Here is a 21937-nt window from a genome sequence, read left to right as displayed (position 1 = left end):
TCTTATGAATCCCAAACACCAATGCCTGTGCAATGACTGAATGAAAATCTAAGCAACTACTTCCAACATGGACTTCAATATGTGCCTGCAATTAAGCATGACAAATGCCAGCCAGGTTGTGATGGGTTTTAGCAGCCAGCCTCCCTAGTAACAGATTTCATGCTTACTATAGCTGGTGCCCAGAAGAAAAGGGGACTACACACATATGTCACCCCACCATGCCTAGTCTTCGAGGATTGACATTTGTGTCAGTACTTGATCTTCTTTGTCTCTCCCATCCCAACAAAAGACATGTGAAGTCTGACCAAAGAATCAGTGGAACACCAAGTTGGTAGCAGTGAGACACTGACTAAAACAGAATGATTTTGGAGATGAAAGACAGGATAAGAAATTATTAAAATAAAAATAGTCTCATCTCCTCCCCAGGAGGCAGCAAAAAGTCAGAAGAAAAGGGTGTCAGGGAGAGAGGCAAAGGGAGATGGACAGTGAAAGCTCCATCTCCACCAGGCACGATTTCCCTGATTAAAGAAAGCCTTCCTAGCCCATCACAGTCTTTTGGCTACATAACGTTCCCCACAACACCGGGCAGGCAGAAACCTTCTTCTTAGTATGGTGAGATCAGGATCACAGGATATTTTCAGTCCTTCACTACTCTTTTAAAGGGACAGAGGACCAAATCTGAAAATCTGATAAAATATGTGGTTCTTCTAAGGGTCACTGGATCATTCAGATAAAGAGAGGATTTTTAAATTAGTTTTTAAAATATTATTTTTATTCTGGAACATGTAATAGTAGTATCTCTATTTATTGTGGAACAAAATCAGAAATTAATGGCATAAAATGAATAGAAGTTGCTAGTCGCAAAGCATTCAGTGACAGAGTTTACTCATTTATACACTGTTTATCTTCTGGTATATACCACGAGCGAGAAGTAATCATTTAAATAAAAAACTTCTTTAGTAGGTAATAAAATGTTATTGAGCTTCCAGACTCACAGCATGTGGTCTGGCTATAAATCAGACTTGAATTGATTTGCAGCACTGGGAGGCACTATAGAAATGACATGCTTGAGAGGGAAGTGTTGGATTTTTGTTTCTCTATAGTCTCTATCTGTGCAGCAGTCCAGACAAGGGCATGGGTGTTTGGAAATATGGCCATATCTTTTCAGCTACATCAGCTGTTACATGCCATATTACCTCTCCTGCAAACCCTGCCTAACTTTTACACTGCCCAAGCTTTTAAATTAATATAAACTGCTCGCAGATGTCAGTTACAGTTACTGCTGAAAGTGCTCTGCTGTAAATTACCAACCACAGTGCACTAAGAAAATCTGCCAAGAGAATGTACAAAAAATGACTTTGATCAACAGTGGCATCAACAGTGACACAGAACAACAAAGTTATGAAAGCATCTCTCATGTCCTAATCTCAGTTTTAAGGTGCGTTTGGGTTCGCAGTAGCCTAAAACTGGGCCTGCTGCCCTCTTTTTCTGAGCTCAAGGAAGAGAACCTAGAAGTTAGCTATCCTTTTTTACTAGTCTTTTTGACTAAGATCTTCTCTTCTGACAAAGCCAGTGGCATCCATGAAGAAGGTTGGGGTGTTCACGTCCCTCAATTACGAAGCTGGCTAGTAACTCCCTTTGGTAAATCCTTCTCTCTGCAGCTCACGTGCTCCACCCCAGAGGGCATCTGCTGCCCCAGGAATGTGGGGAGCACTGAATGCCCTGGGGAAGTGATTTCACAGTCTGTAGGATGCATGAAACTTTCACGATAGCTCAGTGGATAAAACGAGGTGATTAATGTTGCAGGATGCCACCTGAGAACATCTGGAGAGAACTAGGGAGATACAGCATCTGTCCCTCCCAGACGAATACCATTTAGATAGGAAAGAGGTTAGCATGTTTTAGAGGACTTCTTGTGTCTGGGTGGTCCCCCTGTTGGTCCTATAAAGACTTCTCTAGAAAAAACTTTGCATTTAAAAAAGTATATTAACTTCCCTCCAATTCCACCTCATAGCATGTCTGAGAATCTTACATACCATCAAAATATGCAAGTAAGGAGAACATAGCTCAGAATAAACTGGACTAAGCAGTTACACAAGAAATTAACTTCTCAACTACAGTGTAACTGGTGATGAAAATCCTGTTTATTTCCTAATCTCTTTGTTCTTCATATTTGAAACAAGGCATAGCTACACAGTACTGTATTAAATCCTAATTCTTTCTACACAAGAAACACAGACTTTAAAACTCTGTCTTAAAAACTGAAATAGCACCTGGACATTCTCCAAAACAGAAGGAACCCCAGTTTTGTGATGAGATGTATAGTCTGCTTTTGGCCCTATGCAAAACAAAGGAGAAATGCTACTTGGAAGCTCTTAATATGCAGTACTAAACTTGCTGAGCACTGGGCATCTCTGTCCAGCGGCTGCTGGCCCAAAAGCTTATGATACTACCAGAAGGTCTGGGAAGGAATGGTTTGGAGGTGTCTGTGCTGAGCTGTCCCTCTGCAAACAATTTCAGTCCAGTATACCTAGGGTCTGCTCTCTTAGGGGTTCTTGGCAGAGATTTGTCCATGAACTTCTTAATGTGAGACTTAATGTGGAAGTACCATGGTGTAAAACACCACCTATGCTTGAACCCAACATGACATACCAGCACAAAACTGCACAGGGAAACATCCAGTCTGGGTCAGGATTTGCCAGAGGGATCTGAAAGATGTGTTGCACAACAGTTATGGCTTTTGTTTCAAGTTAAGAAAAAAATAAGTTCCCAAAGTAATTAAGAGCCAACAATAGTCTTCTACATTATGGGTCTTGATCATAAAGACCAGATCAAAGGCCTCTGATGTAAAATCCATGTTGCTCTAGGAAGAGAAACAACAGAGATGGTGGAGCAAGAGACACAATTTCAGAAAGAAAGGCAAACACACCAGCCAAATAACAGAAATGAATGAATGATATGTGGCAGACGTTGGCCACATGGCTCACACTCAGGTACACTGGTGGTGTGATTAGAAGGTCTAGAGCAAAACAATCAAATCTTAGCTCTATCAAACCAGATAGATTACCCAAGACTCTCCTGTGACACCAACAGTCTTTGGAAACTGTGCATACAGAAGCTGGAAAGAGAAGTTACCAACCCAGACAAATAAGACTATCTTGAAGACTATGAGTACTGGTTTGGGCACCCGTAGAAGCTTTGTCAACCCGTGGGAACACAATTTAGATCAAAGCTTTAGTACTTGAAAAATTACTGCTTCTTCTCAGACCAAGATATTTTTCTTAAAGCCTTTTTATTGCTGTGTTTCTGACACAAAAACTTTGGATATTTTTATTCCCATTCCATGTTATAATCCTTCTTTAGTATTGTATTATCCTATTACTACTTATCTGTGTCATTATTATTATAGTAGAAAGTGAAAAACTGAATGAAGAAAATTGCAGTAATTAAACTTTTATATGAAATGGAAGACCTTTAACAATTCACCGGCCTTCCATACAAAATCTGCTGCCGTGATATATATGAACAGGGTACAGGAGTGGGCTTCTATTTTTTCTGGAACCTGAAGCCATGAACTGCAAGCTACTAAAAGTTTTCAGAGATCAGAAAGGAGAAGGCCATCTTTTCTTGTACTTTATATCAATTTCTTTTAACTGAGGTTCAACTTCTTCAGGGACAGACTGTAACTTTTTTTTTAAGTCTAAGCAGAGTCTCATTTTTCAAGCAGTCTCATTAGATTTATTTATGGAGTAATCTGTTGCTGAATGCACTGTTGGCAGATCCATCTCCGCACAGATAAAGAAGTTGCCCCATACGCTCTGAATGTCACCATCGTACAAAGGAAAATATCCCAGGTTAGATAGATGTATTATGACCAACACATTCAGAACTTTTACTCCTCTTCTGCTGATTGATTGAAGAATTATATACATGAAATGGATGATTTATACAATTGCATTGCCCCTTGGCTAGAATAAGCTTTTGCCAGCCAGATGCTCCTGAAGAATGGCTGCTTGCAGCATAAATCTGATGTGATTTGATACACAGCATGACACACAATCAAGATGAAATGATCCTTAGATGATTCTTCCATGTGCAAATCATTTCAGGAAGACAATTTTAACAATAATATTTTCTTTGTTATTAGCTCTTAGGACTATTTTTTCAGGTAATGAGCAATTGCATCCACGAGGAGTAGCTATTGTCAGGTTAATATTTTATTAATCCCTATGTGGAGTCAACATCCTAAGAAACCAAAACACCTAGCTGCCACTGAAATACCCGGTACTGAAGGCCTTTTCCAGACTCTACTTCCACAATGCCTCCTCATTATTGTAAATGCTTATCTCCAACTTTAAACAGTCTCAGCTCAATTGTGCTAGTATTTTCTTTGTTTCTTCTGATATCTTCCTCATCCCTACACTTCTTTTTTCCTCTCAGACAACAATAGTAAAAGAAAATCAAAAGACTAACAAGTATTAATATAAACAGAAAACGGTACATTAAAAATAAGCGACTCTTTCCAGCCTCAGTCAAGGCATGGTGCCTGGTCAGCATTAGCAATAATCCCTCCCCAGGATGGAACCAATGAGCTACCAGTGGGACCTACTCTACCCGAAGCAACCATCATGTTCAGATTCCCCAGTAGTGATTAGGATGAAACAGTGCCAAGAAAATGCTTAGTCCCTGTTGTTGTCAATGTGCCAGGCTTCAAACAAGTACAGCTTTTTGCTTCATGTCTAGACTTTTCATGTGAAGGAAAGGCAAGTTGCTGCCAATGTTGCCAAGAGTGAGAGCTTCCATGTAACATTGAGAAACTAGCCCCAGAACAATTTAATTTCATCTTTTATGGCATGCTTCTCCCAAAAAGCTCTTCATGGAGATGGGATTAGCGATTAAGAGATGTGGAGGATGGAACACATATGTCTGTGAAAACTGGAATTAATGTGATTATGCTAAGCAGAACATATTCTGGGCATTACTCGTTTGTGAAGATTTAATGAAATGTGCCTCAAGCACAGAATTTTCTCTCTGGAAAACAAAGTGTGATGCTCAGAGAAGGTTGGGATAAAGGGGTATTTTATGGGTAAGCAGAGGAAAATCAACTGTCACTTTATGTGAAACACCTTCCCTCTGTTGTGCTCTTTTAATTTCTATCATTATAGTAGAGTTATGATCCTGAAGTACTACTAGTGCCTCATTTTTCCTCATGGGGGAAAAAAATGGAAGGAAACAAAGTGCAAAAATACAACACAGGCAGATAACAAACTGAACAATGTGTGAGAAGTATACTGGGGATGGACATTTGCAGTTTCTGCTCCTTCTAATACTTCACTACCAGGTCTAGTTCTGTGAAGAGATTGTACCTTGGAGGATATAAGAAATCCTAAAATACTACCCAAGTCCATGAAATGCCAGTGCTTTGATGTTAGTTTTTGACAGGTTTCCTGAAGCATGATCTTATCTCTGAAGTGATGGAAATAATTCTGACTGCTTTGGAAAATGCATACATCCAGACCACAAGGGTTTCCCCAGTGCAACAAATCTGCTCTTTTTTTATCACACACGTGACCACAAAAGAATTTTATTTTAAGCCTGGAGCTCACCTTGTTGGCAACCACACCACATATCCTGCAGCCACACTTTACATCCTATACAGCACAGCCGATCGAGAGCCGTTACTAGCATTACAAGATGATAGTGTGTTGGGACACATCAGCGGAGTGAAAAGCATGACAGGCCATTTGCAATGTAACATAGTTTTCTAGAAACTAAGCTGTTGCAACTTTCTCACTTTATAGTGCCTCTTAATGCCACAATCACCTTTCATGGCTTGTGCAAGCAACTCCACTCACAGTGTTACAAAGCATATCTGCACAACAGAGAGTACTCTGAGCACAAAGTAAACGTTCAGTTATTCATATTAGTATTTCTTTTGGAAAATATATAATTTCCCCTTGGTCACAGGAGGACCAGGCAAACACTGGAGTGAATTGAATCTGGTTTGTTTTTAGAGTCACAGTCAAAGCAACTGCAAGGTAACTCTTAACAGCAAACCGCTGCCTATTGAGGACGTATGTGAGCATGCTTACTTTTTGTTGTTTTCTTCCAGTACAGAGTTTGTAATATTCAAAACTGTGTTCCAGACACATTTGTTTCTGAGAAGCACACATCTTGTTTCTGTGCATGGGAGCACTTGTAGGACTATCGTGGGCTGAATAACAGACACACGACAGCAGAAATAACCTGGGCTACCTGCACTGGCAAGAGGTCATCTTCAGAAAAAATACCGATGCCCAAGCATTTGTACCCAAAGAACAGCTGACAAGAATACAGAATTTCTTCCAAGCTATTTGTGTGCTCATACAAAAATAAAGCCAGACTGCATATATATTTACAGGTGAAAAGAAGAAAAACTTCTGTTCTTTTCAACAAATTCTTCTCTGAGTATCCTTATTCAGGGAGATCATGGGATCTTTTTTATCAGCTTGTGAAATTCATAAACTGATTATTTCAAGCAGCTCATTTAATGAAGTGAATTCTTTCAAGGTACTAAACTCTAAACCTCTGCGCTTGGTTCAACACCCTGGGAAGAGTCTGATAGGAGGAAGTAGAAATATTTCTCAGTGCTTAAATTTCTTTTTTATTTTTACTAAACTTATGAAAAAATTAATATTTAGACTTCACTAATTGTTGTGAGTGGTAATGAAGAATACATTCAAAGGCAAAAGTGAAACTTCGTCTTCAAAAGCCAAAACTCTGTAAATTTTCCCAAGAATATGAAGCCCTTTCTAAGGATGGAGTACCCCATTCAAGTAACCAAAGCTGACAGATCTTCACAAGTGCTAAAAAGATTTTAATCCCTAGAATTTACTAGTAAGTACCTTAATTTTTATATAACTTTCAAGAACAGCTTATGGAGGGGAATAAAACATACCCTCAGCCAGTACAAAAGCAAATATTTTTTATGTGTACTTACTATTTCCATTTTCAAGTATCCCAGAAGACCCATGAACACTAACAACACTCACAAAAGCTGGAGCAATGAGCAAAATGCAAAGACAATGGCAAGAGGGACAGCAGCAGGACAAAGCAAGGTATAGTTTTTACACCAGCTGTAGAAACATGTCTCTCATTTCACTGGTTATTTCCCTCTGTCCTTATATAACACTATATAGACATTTGCAATCAAAGCCTATGCTAATTTAATTTAACAACAAGGTTTTTCTTAGGACAGTGTATTTACTAGTGACTAGCTATTTTGTTGCATATTGAAAACTCTTCCTTGACCAAAAATATTTGTCCTTTTTTATACTGAGAATTACAAATATGGATGTCCTCTGGAGTTGTGGTAAAATAGAGGACTCTGAATATTTTTTTTTTATCAAGTAAAATTAGACAATTAGAGCAGACTACACTAGCACAACTGAAAAGCAGAGTAATTTTCGCAATGCAATTGTTTTCTTACCACATGGTGCCATTTAAGGGATTATAACAACTCACCAGGGTAATATCAAACATGATTAGAAGCCAGGGGCCTGATTGTTATCTCCGTTAAGCCAGTGAAAATCCAGACAAAATGCAATTGACACCAGCAACTCTCAATTTGCACTAGTGTAACTAAAAGGAAAGTCAAGCCCTATATCTTTGATTGGGAAGTAGTTTTTCTTTTTTTGCTTGGATAAGTCATTTCCATATCTTTGCGTGATTAACAGTGATTGTTTCAAGCCCTTTGAGGATATCAAAGACAATGTATTTGGTGTTTTCACTGCTAGGTACACTGATATTACATGAGTTTGAGGAAGTGCCGTCATATAAAGAACAGTTCACACAGCAAATAAACGTAGTTTCTTATGTAAACTTCTCTGGTGGCAAGAAAACATTTAACATGTTCAGCATTCCAAGCCCTTTGCTCCTCCATAAGAAAGCATCTAAAGAAAATGGAATGGATTTTTCCACAGATATTGAGGTATTCAGAGGTGGAAAAAAGATCTGGGCAGCTTTTCAGGAACTCTCAAGCTAGATGTCACAAAACACAACAGATACTTCGAGGCAGAGTTCATCTGAAGTTAGATGTTTACAATGCAGACAAGTATTTACCAAGTTGTTGGCCAAACTCCTGCTGTCTACACTGGGGAAAAACAGTACCTTCAGTAACAATGGGATTCATCTCATCCTAACAAAAATAGGTCACACATTAACGTGGCCCCAAAATTGCTTATTTCTCCTAATTGACTATGTGAAGGGGCACAGTCAGGATGACCAGCTCTAGTACACGTCTCTATTACTCATAATCTTGGTTAATGGAAACTGTCATAAATTGAGACCACAACGGATCATAATCCAATTATAATTTTATTAATTGTAGCAAGTAGAATATGAGCAAAGACAGCGCTGGACGACAGGGGAGTCTGCGCTCCGCCAACTGCCGTGCTGATCAGTTCAAACAGTCCCTTTTTTATACATTTTAGTCCATGCCGTGAAGCACTGTAGGTACTCTGCGCATTCTTTAGTTGCTGTGAAGGGGGTCGTTTTCTGCCTTCCTGTGGTTGTTGAGTGAGGATTCTTCCTCTTTTGTTCCTCAGAACATCCTGTAGTTATCTTTGAGCAGTATCTCTTTTGCTTGCATAGGTGGTATTGGTATGTAAAGGCAACTACACACAAGTGATGTCTGGCAGCTGTTTGCATATGCAATTTTCCTGTCTTTTGTTGTCTGACCTTTTACACTGAGCTTAACATAAATCTCAATAAACAATATCTTAATTCATAGTTTCTTACAGAAACAAATCCCACTATGCAGATTAACTTCTGTTTTGCTTCTATTTTAGCTTCTCCAGCAGTGACTCTTCCTTACTAGTTTGCTACTGGAAGCACCAAAACTGCTTGTTGTGGATGAAGGACCATGAACACTCCAGAGTTTGTCTCAAGGGAATGGATCCTGGTGGTCTTTATGCTGTACTACAAGTAACCTACTGTGGTAAACCACATCAGTTTTTACATAAATACACATGGGATTATTCTTTCTGGCATGGAAGCCAGCTGTCCTAAAATAGCCCCTGTCCATCTTACTGAACTGTCACCATTCAAAAGGGAAGAGGCTGGTCTCAGGTGAGAACATATTCATAAGTGTTAGCAGTGATCTTTCTTTAATAAGGTTATCTTCCTCATATACATACCCGTGTGTGGTGTTAATTACCGCTGGATACAGTTTAGCCCCCAACATCACCTTTCTGATGTGGTAAAAAAGCTGTTGCACTGCCTGTCTCAATACCCTACATGGGATTGAGAGTATGCCAAGCAGATTAATATGTCCTGGCCACTTCAGTCACAAGCATTCCATTGGCCCCATCCACAGCAGAGAGAAGACTTCAATCAGTGACTCCAAAATTATATTCAAATTTGAAAACAGAAGGAGGCAGAATCAATTCAAATGTGGATGAGGTATAATATGCATTGAAGATGAAGCAATCTGGGGTTATTCAGCTTTGCCAGTGATTTGCTGCTAAGGATCCTCACAATGCAGATGCTCCCTGCAGAAACAGGGATTGTCCAGAAAACAAGCACAGTGTGTCCTACTTGTCAACCTGTCTTCCAATTTTCTCTGCTCACCAGAAACACATCTGCCAGCCTACCTTCTCCATTTTTGGCTAATTTCTTTTTCTTTTTATTCTAGTTTATTTTTATCATCTGCAGAGTATCATAAGTGACAGGTAGATAACAATTATCTACCTTTATCGGTACACCTCCATAACTTCAAACACTGATAGATACTTTGGTTAGAAGACACTCTCTCATAGAAAACTTTGTCTAAATTTACACTCCGTAAGAGCAATACAAATGTTTATACGATTTTAATTATATTTGAGTTAGGATTTTCTCTAAACAAACAAACATGGTCCCTCAACATTTATAGTTTACACCTTGGAGAGGTCTGATACCACTTGAGAGGAAGTAACTGGCTGTAAACAAAAGCAAAACTGATTAGTCAATTTTCCTTTTCCCTGCTGACTGAGCCCCTGAAAGGAAAACCACCTGAACAACAAATTCAAAATGATTCAGTTCTTGCAATGGGAAGCCCTGTGAGAAGCAGCCCTGCTGTGCCAGTTAGGTTAAAGCCAGCAGCATCCAAGGGCTCAGCTGTGGAAAGTCCCAGACCTTTCCTTGTAAGCAAGGGGGCTGGCAGGCTGGATCCCCTCTCCAAACACTGAGCACAACAAGCTGTGCACCCCATTGCATAACTAAAATCCGCAGCTCTGGTGCTGCCCTGAGTACATACCTGGCCCCTTTCGCTGCTGAAGCTGTATTTCTCTGCATTAGGGGCCTCCTTCAGGCAGAATCTTTCCAGGAAATATTAACTTAAATAGGGTAAACATTTCTAGGCATCAGCCTAGGGAAAATGCAACTAAGACATAACTGGTGTGACACTTTGTATTAGAAGTTTTAACGTCCTTGTTCTCTGCAGCTTATGGTTTGGCAGAGGGCAGCTTGTGTCTCGCATGTAATTTTTGTCCTTCTACAGTCAAAATACAGACAATTTATGAGCATCTTGAAAAAAAATCAAAAGCAAGACCACAGTTCCATCAAGGTATTAGCAGCTAAAAAAGCAATTATAGCAGCTGGAAACTATGAAGATTTAATCTTCTCTGACCGTGCTCTATCCCTCTACAACTCCCGCTGCTGATTAGACATCATCTTCACAGAGCAACAAAAGAATGAAAACCCTCAGGAATAAATATTTCTTCTCCCAAAAGAACAGAATTTTTGTCCAGACCCATGGCTCCCAAATGGCTAATTACATTTCTTGGTATGTAACTCATCTAATTACATAGCAAGGTGCAATAGCAGCCCTTTTAACTTGTTTTATCGGATCTGTCCTGGCCAAGCTGGCTATGTTCCATGCTCTGAGCTGGCAGTGCTGGGAAGCAGGGAGAAGACACACTTAGGTGATCCTGGACTGAATGAGCCATCCCAGACAAACTTTCAAGTGCTATCATACCAAGCAAGCAATCTCCATGCTGGCAAGACCAAGAGCAAAATTACTAATGGCAAAAACAAGAGGAAGCAGGCCAGCCCTCAGGTCAGAGGGCCAGGACAAGGGCAAGTGGAGTCAGTGTGTCAGAAGATGCAAGGAAGGTGTAAGACAGAGATAGTGAAACTCACCATGAAAAATCAGAAAGTGCTTTAGTAGAATTCTGCTGCCTGTGCATTTATACTGGGTCTCATCTTCCTTTCTTTCCACTAAAAACAAGCACACGTGACCTATTTCTCATGGAGATTTCTGTCTTCAAAAGAGGCAGCTTAGAGCTCTGTTCTGCCAATTCTCTCAGGAATAATGTCCTGCTCTCTGCTGGTACTTGTGCTTCATTATCCGCAGAGCACTTTCCTACCACTAGATACCATTTTCTCAGTTGGTTTTCATTTCGGATGCCACACTGATGATTACATTTGGTACAAGCAGTGTTGTCACATGCTGCTGTTGCTAGCAGAGCATTCCACAATCAATGTGAGGCTAGAAAAACTACTGAACTGCGCATTTCAACAAAACAGCAGGTGCTTTGAACACCATCTATAACTTCAAGTGAACAATTTCAGTATGGGTTTTTTTCAGTCTTTCCTAGAAGCAGTTCTAATGGGCAACAAATGACAAAATGAGGTTCAGCTGGTGAAAGAAAAGCAGGTAATACATTAAGAGAAAGAAAATTATTATCATAAAACATTTGTACAGCCATGTGAATTCTGCACTGTACAGAACAGAGATCGCATGTCACCCCCGTCCTAAACTTCTTGCCGTTGCTAAGACGACCACATAAATGTAAAAAAACAATGCAGAGTTCAGTGGTGAGATCTCCTAAGGGGATGAATTTGCTACTAGGCTTTGCTAGAAGAGAGAAAGTGTGTTGGTGAAAATAGCAGGTTGGCTGCTCTAGCTATGGATGACTGCCAGACAGAAGCACTCAACTAAGCATGGAGGTGATGGACAGACAGTGGGAATATCCCAACAAATATCAGGGATTCCTTGTTCCCAGTGTTTTCTTATCTTAGTCAGGCTCTAAGGAATATCACTGTGAGCTCCTAGGGCCATCATCAAGAGGTCCAACAACACCCCCTCAGACCAACCAACACTTCTCCCCTCTGGCTTGCTTATTACAGGAGTGATGTATCTGCCTAAGCCCTGAGTTACTGAGTCTTTAGGGAAAGCTTCTCTCTTCAGCACTGGGCTTGAGGCCTTATCCCAGGGTAGGATGAAAACAATATGTAGCAAGCATATGTGGATAAAGGAGATCTTACGCCCTTTACAATCTTCCAAAGAATGTTGCTAGGATTATCTGTCTAAATGTCAAAATGTGGATGCTGCATTAATGAGGTAAATGTTTTCTGGAGCAAAGCATCATTGTCCTTGAAGGAAGTACACAGAAAAGCATAGACCTCACCTAGACTCCCTTAGGATGCTTCACTGCCTAACATAACACTGATGACTAGTGTTCCTGTATCAAATTTCTGAGTTTAGAGATAGAAGAAAAAGTAGATTCAAGATTGGCACATAGAACTTGCTAAAAGAAAGCAAGCCTCTATAACTGACCTTCTCAGGTTTTCAAGGTCTAAAGCAACAAGGAGTATCATACAGTGAACTGCAGGGAATGGAGTGAAATATGATAGCTTGTTCACATTATGGCATTCATTTCTACCCATACTTTTGCATAAACAATCAAACAATTCTGGCTCATAAGTTCATAAAAGAACTCTTTTCAACAAAGAAACCCCAAAATGGCAATTGTGTCTTTTCTTTATCCCCACTTTGAAAGACATTTTGGACATTAGGAAAAGTTTTTGTTTCACTTCCAGAGATTTCTGTTGACACATCTTCGTGGGAAGAGAAATCCAGCAGCACATATGTCTTCTAGCTCCTGTCACTGGTCTGCCACAACTAGGGCCCAGTCATGATCACTTAGATGACTGTTAGGTTGCTGGTGTGCCTGCCTGCACTATAATGCTTCCCTCACAGCACTAATTTATTCCTTTCTAGATCACCTCCTACAGGTCCTCTAAAACAGCATTAAAATCACCTGCATGAATACCAGGATTGGCCCCTGATAGACATATATCCAGTTCATGTGTTCTGGGGTTTTAAGAATTGTTATTCTTCTCCCATCTCCCACATTCCACATGGCTTGTTGATTAAATGACAGAATAGGATACTACCAAGTGTTTCTCACAGAAACAGAGACAGATATTTAAAGAATGTTGTTACACTAGCCACATTTCCCCACAAAGAACAAACACCTATACTGCAATATCTGTGATTATATAGATGTCAAACACAGGAAAAATAAGCATCCCCAAATTTTTAGGCATAAATTGTAACCTGTATTATTCACATTCAGGCAAAAAAGGCTGGATTTTATCCCAGACTCAAAAATAAACTATACCCAGCAGTAATTGGAAAACAAATTAATCTGATTATAATCTTACTGTACTCTAGCTTTTGCATTCCTCAGCTATGCAGCAAACAGATGGAAAAAACACATTCTATGCACCAGAAGACAAATTTTTAACGTATCTCTACAAACATCAGTTATCTTTGCACTTAAATATTTCTGGCCTTGAAGCTTGGGTCATATTGCATTACATCTGTGAAATGTTTGGCTATTGGTTCATAACGTATGTTGACACTGGCAGTGGAACCACTGATCAACAATGTTGCTGGCTTTGTGGGTTTGCTTTCACATTCAGACTGTTGGCAGCAAACAACATGAAGACAATTAGAATATGTAGGTTCTGAAGGTAGTGTCACTAATGACAAGTTTCAAATACTAGGCCTCCAATGTTACTGGAAAAACTTGTACATTCAGAGAGGCAGACTTTATTTTCACTTCAATAAATTTAATGAGTTATTCCAGTGGGTGCACTCAGGGCCTAACAGAGGAGTTGTGTCCTGAGCAGGGATTTTGCAGCAGGACCCAGCCTCTGTTGCAGGAACATCTTGGGGCTACCTCCCAAGCTGCAGCAGTGGCAGTCCTGCTTTCCATCTTACCTCAACCCTGATGTGTCGTTTGTGATGGTTCGAAAGCTCCTCTGTGAGGAGCTGAGCAACCCCTGTTGAACGCCATGGAAGGGACACACACCCAGAGTGAGCCAGAGCCCGGCAGGAGGCCATATATGATGCCAAGACACCCTCCAACGTCTGAGAGGCAGAGGCCCTTCTGGTCCATGGAGCAGCTACACTGAGGCACACAGAGGAGAGTCAGTATAGGGAACAAAGTACCTGCTTATGTCACCCAGCCTGGTCCTCTCATTCCTGAGACACATGAACACTGACAGGAGCATAGGAAACTGGCCATGGCCATGTGTTGGGACCCATGGCAGGAGAGGGACCACCAGGCCCCATGCCCCTTCAATCTAATAGCCAGGATGCCAGGTCATCCTCCTGCCTCAGGCTGCCACCAGGTACAATGGGAGGACATGGAGCTTCATGGCACAGGGAAGCTCAACATCAACTAGCCTTGCTAACCCAGACATACTTTATCAGCAGTTCTGCAGCCTGAGCTCACAAACTGAACAGGTCTTCCACAAAAGCCAGACAACAGCCTAGAAAGCAGAGGAGTTTGTACTGAAAGACCCAGGGTTTTCAAGGTGTAATAAAGGCTGAACCTCAACTGATATATTTTTTCTTGAGACTAGGGTGTTTCTCGTGACGTCTCTGTTCCAGATCCTGATTGCAATTCTTCCATTGATGCGCTTCTTCTCAGGGCTCAGCAGCTTTATTATCACAGAGATCTTTCATTATCACTGCATTTGCAATCCCCAACATAAAACCCTCGCAATGCACTGAGCCTTTATCTGGATATCTGCCATTCTAAGCTCAGCATTGTTAATACCTATATGTACATCTACAATGCAATCTCCCCACAGTCTCCATGGGGGTTCCCTCCTTCTCTGGGAAACAATCTGCAACTACACAGGAACAAAAGATAATGTGACTCATTTTTCTGTGAAATGTCTTAAGGACTGCTTTAAAAGCTGTAAGAACAAGTACACAAGGCATGGATAAGAAGAAATATACAAAAACATGGCTGCAGTTCTGTTATACACTTGGCAAAACATTTTGGTTTTATACTTGCCAAAAAAAATAGATAGTAAGAAAGAAAACCTGCAAGTTCGGTCTCAAAGTATTGTCCTCTTCCTCAACAACCTGTATACAGTTAAACAGGTATTTCTGGTTAAGCAGCTTTAGTGGAGGAGGTCCAAAATAAGCATTGAATAAGCTTTCTATAAAACAAACTTTTGTTACTCATCCATCACAGGAAAATGTACCTGAAATTCACATGACTTGAATTGATGAGTTTCATCTGGAAAAACGACAGTCATATATTTGACATTGTCAATATAACTGACAGCCAAAACTCAGTGGCTGTTACACAAACCAAATGAAATATTAGCATATCCTTCCTTCCTGCAAGGAGAGAAAGTCTGCCTCTATTGAAAACAGCTGTAAGTTTCTGCTGGTTTCAACAGAAGTTCATATTTGTGCTCATATAAAAGGACTGATCCTGCATATTCACTATGGCCTGAAAAATGTTGTGGCCCGTGACTCACAGGTGACAGTCCTTCATTTTCTTTAGAGCTTGCTCTTTCTTGTTGCAGCTCTTCTTGAGCTGTGGCTACCTTTGATGGGCAGGTGTGTAATGAAGGGTGTCAAAAGATCATACTATCACTTGCCCTCAACTAGAAACTGGAGGTTTCCTTTCCACTGAATGACGTTCAGCTCTGTCAATACACTCTTTCTTCATAAGTTAGCAAGATGCCTTTACATTACTACTTCTGCCTTGGATACAGCCTTATTGATTTTTTTCAGTACTTAAATGCTTTTAAAAAATCAATTTTTCAGCAAATAGAGTGAAGTGGAAGTATTGTAGAATCTCATTTGCCATTCCATCATCAGAGATCATCGTTAAATTACAAGTAATATCATGTACATATGGGACAACGGACACAGAGAAAAAACACAGAAGACATAGAAGACAGGTGAGTAGAAAAGCATGAAATTAAAAACAAAATAGAAAAAGAGAAGCTGAAGTTAAATGTAGTAGTTGTGGGTAGGACATTGCTAAAATTAGCTAGCTGAAACTTAAGGTGTCTAGTCCAAGGCTAATCATCTTAGCTCTTTCCATATAGTGAACAGGGAGCAGGAGCCATCTCCACAGTCAGTCCTTCTAAGACAAGGCAATGAAATCTAGGTGATGGCCTCAGAAGAGACACAACTTGTGTGTTTTAACAGTGTTGGAGTTGAAGTATCAATTGTATCAAAGCTGGTGCATCAATTTGAGTGTTGTACCTATTTAATAGGTGGCCTTTCAGTTCAATATTTTTAGCTTTGAAGATGAGACTCGTTTGGTTTTCTTGGCAATATCTGACATTTCTTGTGTCAGAGGAAAGATTTTCTCATAATTGCTAATCATCAAGTCATTGTCTGAACATTTAAATAATCTACAAGCACAAAACCTATTTGTTGCATTTTAATGAAAATGGGCCAAACTTGCCACTAGTACAATTGCATTTAGTGCCATTCACTTCAAAGAAGCTACATATGCTTACACAGCAGGGAATTAGCCCAGATACTATCAAAATGCTTCATTACTAGTCAGGTCAGATAATAAATCAGATCTTCTGTTTGCAAAGTACTGCAGTTTATGTCTAATGACTGGGAGAATTGGTATATAAAGTAATTATCAAAATTGGAAAGCAATAATTTCCTAAATGTGCAAAATCTCATCTACAATTTTAATTTTACCAAAAAAAAAAAAAAACCAAAACAAAAATGTTAGGTTGGCAGGCATAAAAAACATCTTATGTTGTTGCAGACATAAGCAAGAACTTCCTCCTTCCCTTTTCTGCAAGGATCCCACCTTCAGCATATTTTTGGCTCATTTAAAGGCCCAGTATCATGGAATTATTGACCCTTTCAGGCTGGAGGGCACCTTGGAAAATCTCTTTTCCAGAGTCAACACTGAATTCAGGACCAGGTTGCTCAGAGTTTTGTTCTGAAAACCTCTAAGGACAGAGAGACTGCAGAAGCGTTGTGTACCTAATGGTACAGCCTTTTGTTCTCCTTATATCCAGTTTAAACTTCTCTTGCTTCATCTTACGCGCACTGTCTCTTGTCAGCCTGCCAAGGACTAACATAAAGAGCACATCTCTATCTCTTCAATGACCCTATAAGGCACTGAGGGCTACTGTCAGGATCTCCTGCAAAGCCACCTGTGCTCCAACCTGAGCAAACTCAGTTCCATCAATATGGGAAATGCTCTAGCTCTCACCATCTCAGGGGCCTCTTGTGATCCTTCTCAAATATCAACAACTTGCTGATGTCTTTGCTGTATTGAAAGGCCCAAAACTGGACATAGTATAACTAGTTGCAGTATAACAAGTGCTGAGCAGAGGGAATAATCCCTTCCCTGCCTCTATGGTCTTTGCTTCTCATAATAGAGCCCAGGATGCTGTTGCTCATTTTTGCTGCCAGGGCACGCTGCTAGCTCACACTCAATTTGTTGCCCACCAAACCTGATGCAGAGGATTAATCCATCACCAGTATTGCAATCTACAGTTGTCTAATTTCATGAGGTTCCTGTTGATCCATTCCTCCAGTCCATCCAGTTCCTTCTATATGACAGTCCTGCCCTGCAGCATATCACCTGGTTCCCTCAATTTTGTGTCATCTGCCAAGTTGATGGGAGGACACCATGTCTCCATCTCCAGGTCACTGATAAAAGTGTTAAACAGGATATGTCCTCACACAGACCCCTGGGGAATTCAGCTCATAATTGGCCTGCAGGTAGAGTCTGGCTTATTCATTACCAGTCTGTCAGCCTTTGCAGCTATCTGTCTATCTAGGATGTATTCCAAGAAATGACTGTGCTGCATCAAGATATACTGAACCACTCTGCTGTATTGTACCTGCTCTCAAGCTGAACTTCTGTACAGGCAGCTGAGCTACAGAAGATGATAGACACAAGTTGTGGATTAGGCACCATCTCTTTACCTGTCTCCATCAGATCATGGCTGGAAAACAGGAGCCAGGCAGGAAAAGTGAGGAAAGCAAGAAGAAAAAATACCTCCCAGTAAACTACAATCCTTAGTCCTACCAGCGAATGTTTCATGCTTCCATATCCTTCTCAGTCATACCAGGAGTTTTGGAAAGTCATCCCTTTCCCATAAGTACCTGACACCTACCCACAACTCTGAAATTCCCCAGTGACATGTCAACTTTTAGTCCACAGGAAATTTGTCAAATTACCGTTCTTTTCACGTTGTTCAGATGTGTATTGTCAAGAAGAAGATAATAAATATGATAATATATACATTTTCTAATTATTACACAAGCGTTCCAAATAATTTGCATGAATTATCATTCACAAAGTAGAACAAGCCTTTACAGTCAAGTCTCAAAAAAATCTAATTAATCATTTCCCTTCTGCATTTTAGATGATGAGTTTATTGTACGCCTCTGCAAGTGACCTAGTATTTCCCACAAAATATTCACAGCCCAAAGGAAAGCCCTAGAGACAGGTGAAGCAAAGCTCATGTGGAATGTCTAGTCCAGCTCTTTGAAAAGTAGAAGACCCCAAACTGAGACTTTCTGACTATGAAATTAGGTGAACTTTCACAACTCTACCCAAGTCACTTTCCCTGACATTCCCAGAAATCCCTTATTCACCACTAGATTCATCATAAGGACTGCCAGAAAGATTAGATTTCCCTGGCAGAAAAGTAGGGATAGGATCAGAAAACAGCTTATAAGAATAGGCTCCTAGTTTCAGTTTCAATACAGCCACTTATTATGAAATGACTAATATAAGGCATCTAAATCCAGGCTGACTGAAAGGGAATAAGAACACTTAGATCAATTGCTTAGAAAATCTTTTCATTCATGATCTCCTGTTCAGTTTGTACATCTGACAAAGAGTACAGGACATGGAAAGCTATCTGTGAAATATGGACTACTGGCCTACCAGTGCAAGAATAGAGCACAAAAGGCACTGGGTAAACTGGGCATCACATTACAAGTGAGTGTAATTTCTGGAAGCATCTGTTAGGCTATGTGGAATCCAGCAGCTGTCTGCAAGGTGTATCTTGCATGCCTACTATATTACTATTTGGTTTCTGATGAAGCTGCTCCTTGGGGAAGGCTCTTGCTCTCTTTTCATCAGAAGCTTTGAAAAGATGTCAAAATGGGGGATGGGAAATAACAATTCACTCTCGATTAACAGAGAAGTTCTTTGAATTATAGAATAGTTATTAAAATGCCAGTTCATCTTTTTTTCACACAAGCACCAGTCTATATTACATTTGAACTACCTTACAGAGATCTTCTATTAATTTTCTTTCCTGAGTTGCTGCTTGCAATTCAGCATGAACTTCCAGTTTGTGCAGTGCTGTGAAAACAGAGCACACTGTGAGAAACTCTCAAAAATGAATGCAGCGCTTTTTACAGTAGGATGAAGTCCTGGGTCTTACAAGTCAAAACACATTGTTTTCAGCTCAGAGGGTTACTGACTGCAAAATTCTAAAGGATGTAATCTTTGCAATAGTGACCTGTTGCCAGCTGAAGTGCTGTGTGCTGGACAGAGCATTAAGTAAATAATACTTCTCTATTTCTCAGAATTGCTTTGATGAAAAATTTGCACATACTGTGGAAATTCCAGCAGTCACAGAAATATGGAGCAAAAAACAATGTTACACTAATTACTAATAAAATATTTTGAGAGCAGTGTAAAAAGCCCACCCCTTACACTACGATATATATTGTGTACACTATTCTTTACTCAGAGTGCAAGCAGTGACATAAATTGGAAACTTCAAGAGGGTGTTCTGCAAGTTTAATGAACAGAAAGTTGTATTTTAGTAGGTGAAGGTTTTTTTCTCTCTTTGCTTTACCTTATTATTTGCAGATGTATTCTTTTGCTACATACTGTTCCTGAATCTTCCTAGATAACTATTCATACTCAAGACATGGGTGAGAGGAGGCAAGCATCTGACTGATATCCCAGAAGCGTGAGATTTTTTGGCTGTGAAAATGAGAAATGTGTAATGTGGTTAAACTGATCTATTCCCATCCAGAAAAAAAAAAAAGCATTTGTAGGTCAAAGTTACTATATAATTTGGTTACAGGTATTCAATGGACAAATGATCCTTTTTCTCAGTTATATATTTCCATTTATATCTAAAAACCTATTGATCCCACAGGATGAGGAGGATATCTCTCTGTGCTTCATTATTCCAAGTGACACGTAATAAATTATGATTTTTTTATAGACTTGCAAATGAGTCTTCCCTTTTCCTTCCTTTACTGGAAGAGATAGTATGGCAGGAGATGAAAAAAGAGCTGGTGAGCCTGTTAATCATGGAGTGATTGATGCTGCCATTATAAGGAAAGGTTAGACAATACGCTCAGCAGTTTTTACTGCTATTTACAACACAGTGCCAGTCATGCAAACCAGGGACTGATAAATGCACAGACATCAAATTAATTCAATATGAATCCTCTGAACCTAAGTCTGATAACATTCATCTGTTTTCATTTCCCTTCCCTCTTTCAGTGCATGGTTGAAGTCTGAAAACATCTGAAATTCATGAGACTTCCATGGTCTGACTACCAAAACCAACTTGTTGCTCTGGCACCCTGTGCACATCCCTTCTTCTACCCAGGTCAGCCCCTACAAAACCCATCTACCACCACAAAAAATAAACACAATGGACAAAACAGCAAACTGGGGGGAAAAAAAAAATCATGTCTAATTTATAATTTCTCTTGTGAAATATGCTTTCACAGTATACTCTTGAACCTTGCATCATCAACATGACTTCACCTATTTTTATTGAGAAAGATATGAATTCTGGAATATGAGTACAGTATTATTGCAAACAATACCATGATGTAAGTCTGAAAAGGAAAACTTTTAAAAACTTGTTTAAGTGGACTTGTCTCCATAAATTATGAGAAAGCAAATAAATTTATTGAATCAAAGAGCATGATTCTATCAGCAGGGATAAGTTTCAGGTGTGCAATTAATGCATGCAGAGAGAAAAGGCAATCTACAAAGTCCATGACCAACTCCATATTATTAGCAAGAGAAGAAAATTACTTCTATATAAAATACTTTATTTAATATGTTTTAATTTCTATCTTTCTTACTGACAGCTGAAAAAAGAAATGACACCAGATTATTCAGAAACAATTCATGAAATTGTCATTCTAATAACCTTCAGCTGGAAATACAGGAATGCATCATTTATTTCCTTTATACTAATTTATTCTATAATTAGAAGGATCGGTATAATCTTGTCAGCATTTTAATTCCTCTAAATGTTTTAACTGATTTAACTAATCACTGATGCTTTTTATAAAAGTATAACAACATTATTTCACAGTAATGTAGATCTTATTTAAGGATACCTGGGCAGTAGATGTTCCTTTCCATCTTTACCATGAATTTTATAAATACCAGTGTAATTGCTCTGAAGCAATATCCATAGCAATGACCAGAGTTTTACCTGTAACATTTGTTTCCAATATTGAGCACACAGTTTTCTAATAATCTGAAGACAAACCTCCTTGTCCTCTAGCCTGTCTTTTCCAGGTTAGTCCAACTGTTTTGTTGCGGAATACTTTTAAAACTAAATCAGTCAAGATATTATCTGAACAGATATCTTGTGTGGTCATTTCAATGCCCACAATTGGGTATTATTTTGGTCTGAAAATGTTTTCCCTAGCTTTTCAGAGTGTTATGAGATGCTCAGTTACCATAAACAAACACTAAGAGAGTTATTGGCATACTGCTAGCTAAGGGTTTCTTGCAATTTCACACTCGTGAGGTATTTTCCACTTGCAGTCTCAACCCTGCCAAGTGTACCTGCATATCATTACACATTTGCTCAGTAT

This window comes from Colius striatus, chromosome 1, assembly GCF_028858725.1.
Source record: "Colius striatus isolate bColStr4 chromosome 1, bColStr4.1.hap1, whole genome shotgun sequence".
NCBI classification, from domain to species: Eukaryota; Metazoa; Chordata; class Aves; order Coliiformes; family Coliidae; genus Colius; species Colius striatus.
Note: the sequence above shows the minus strand (reverse complement) of the source record.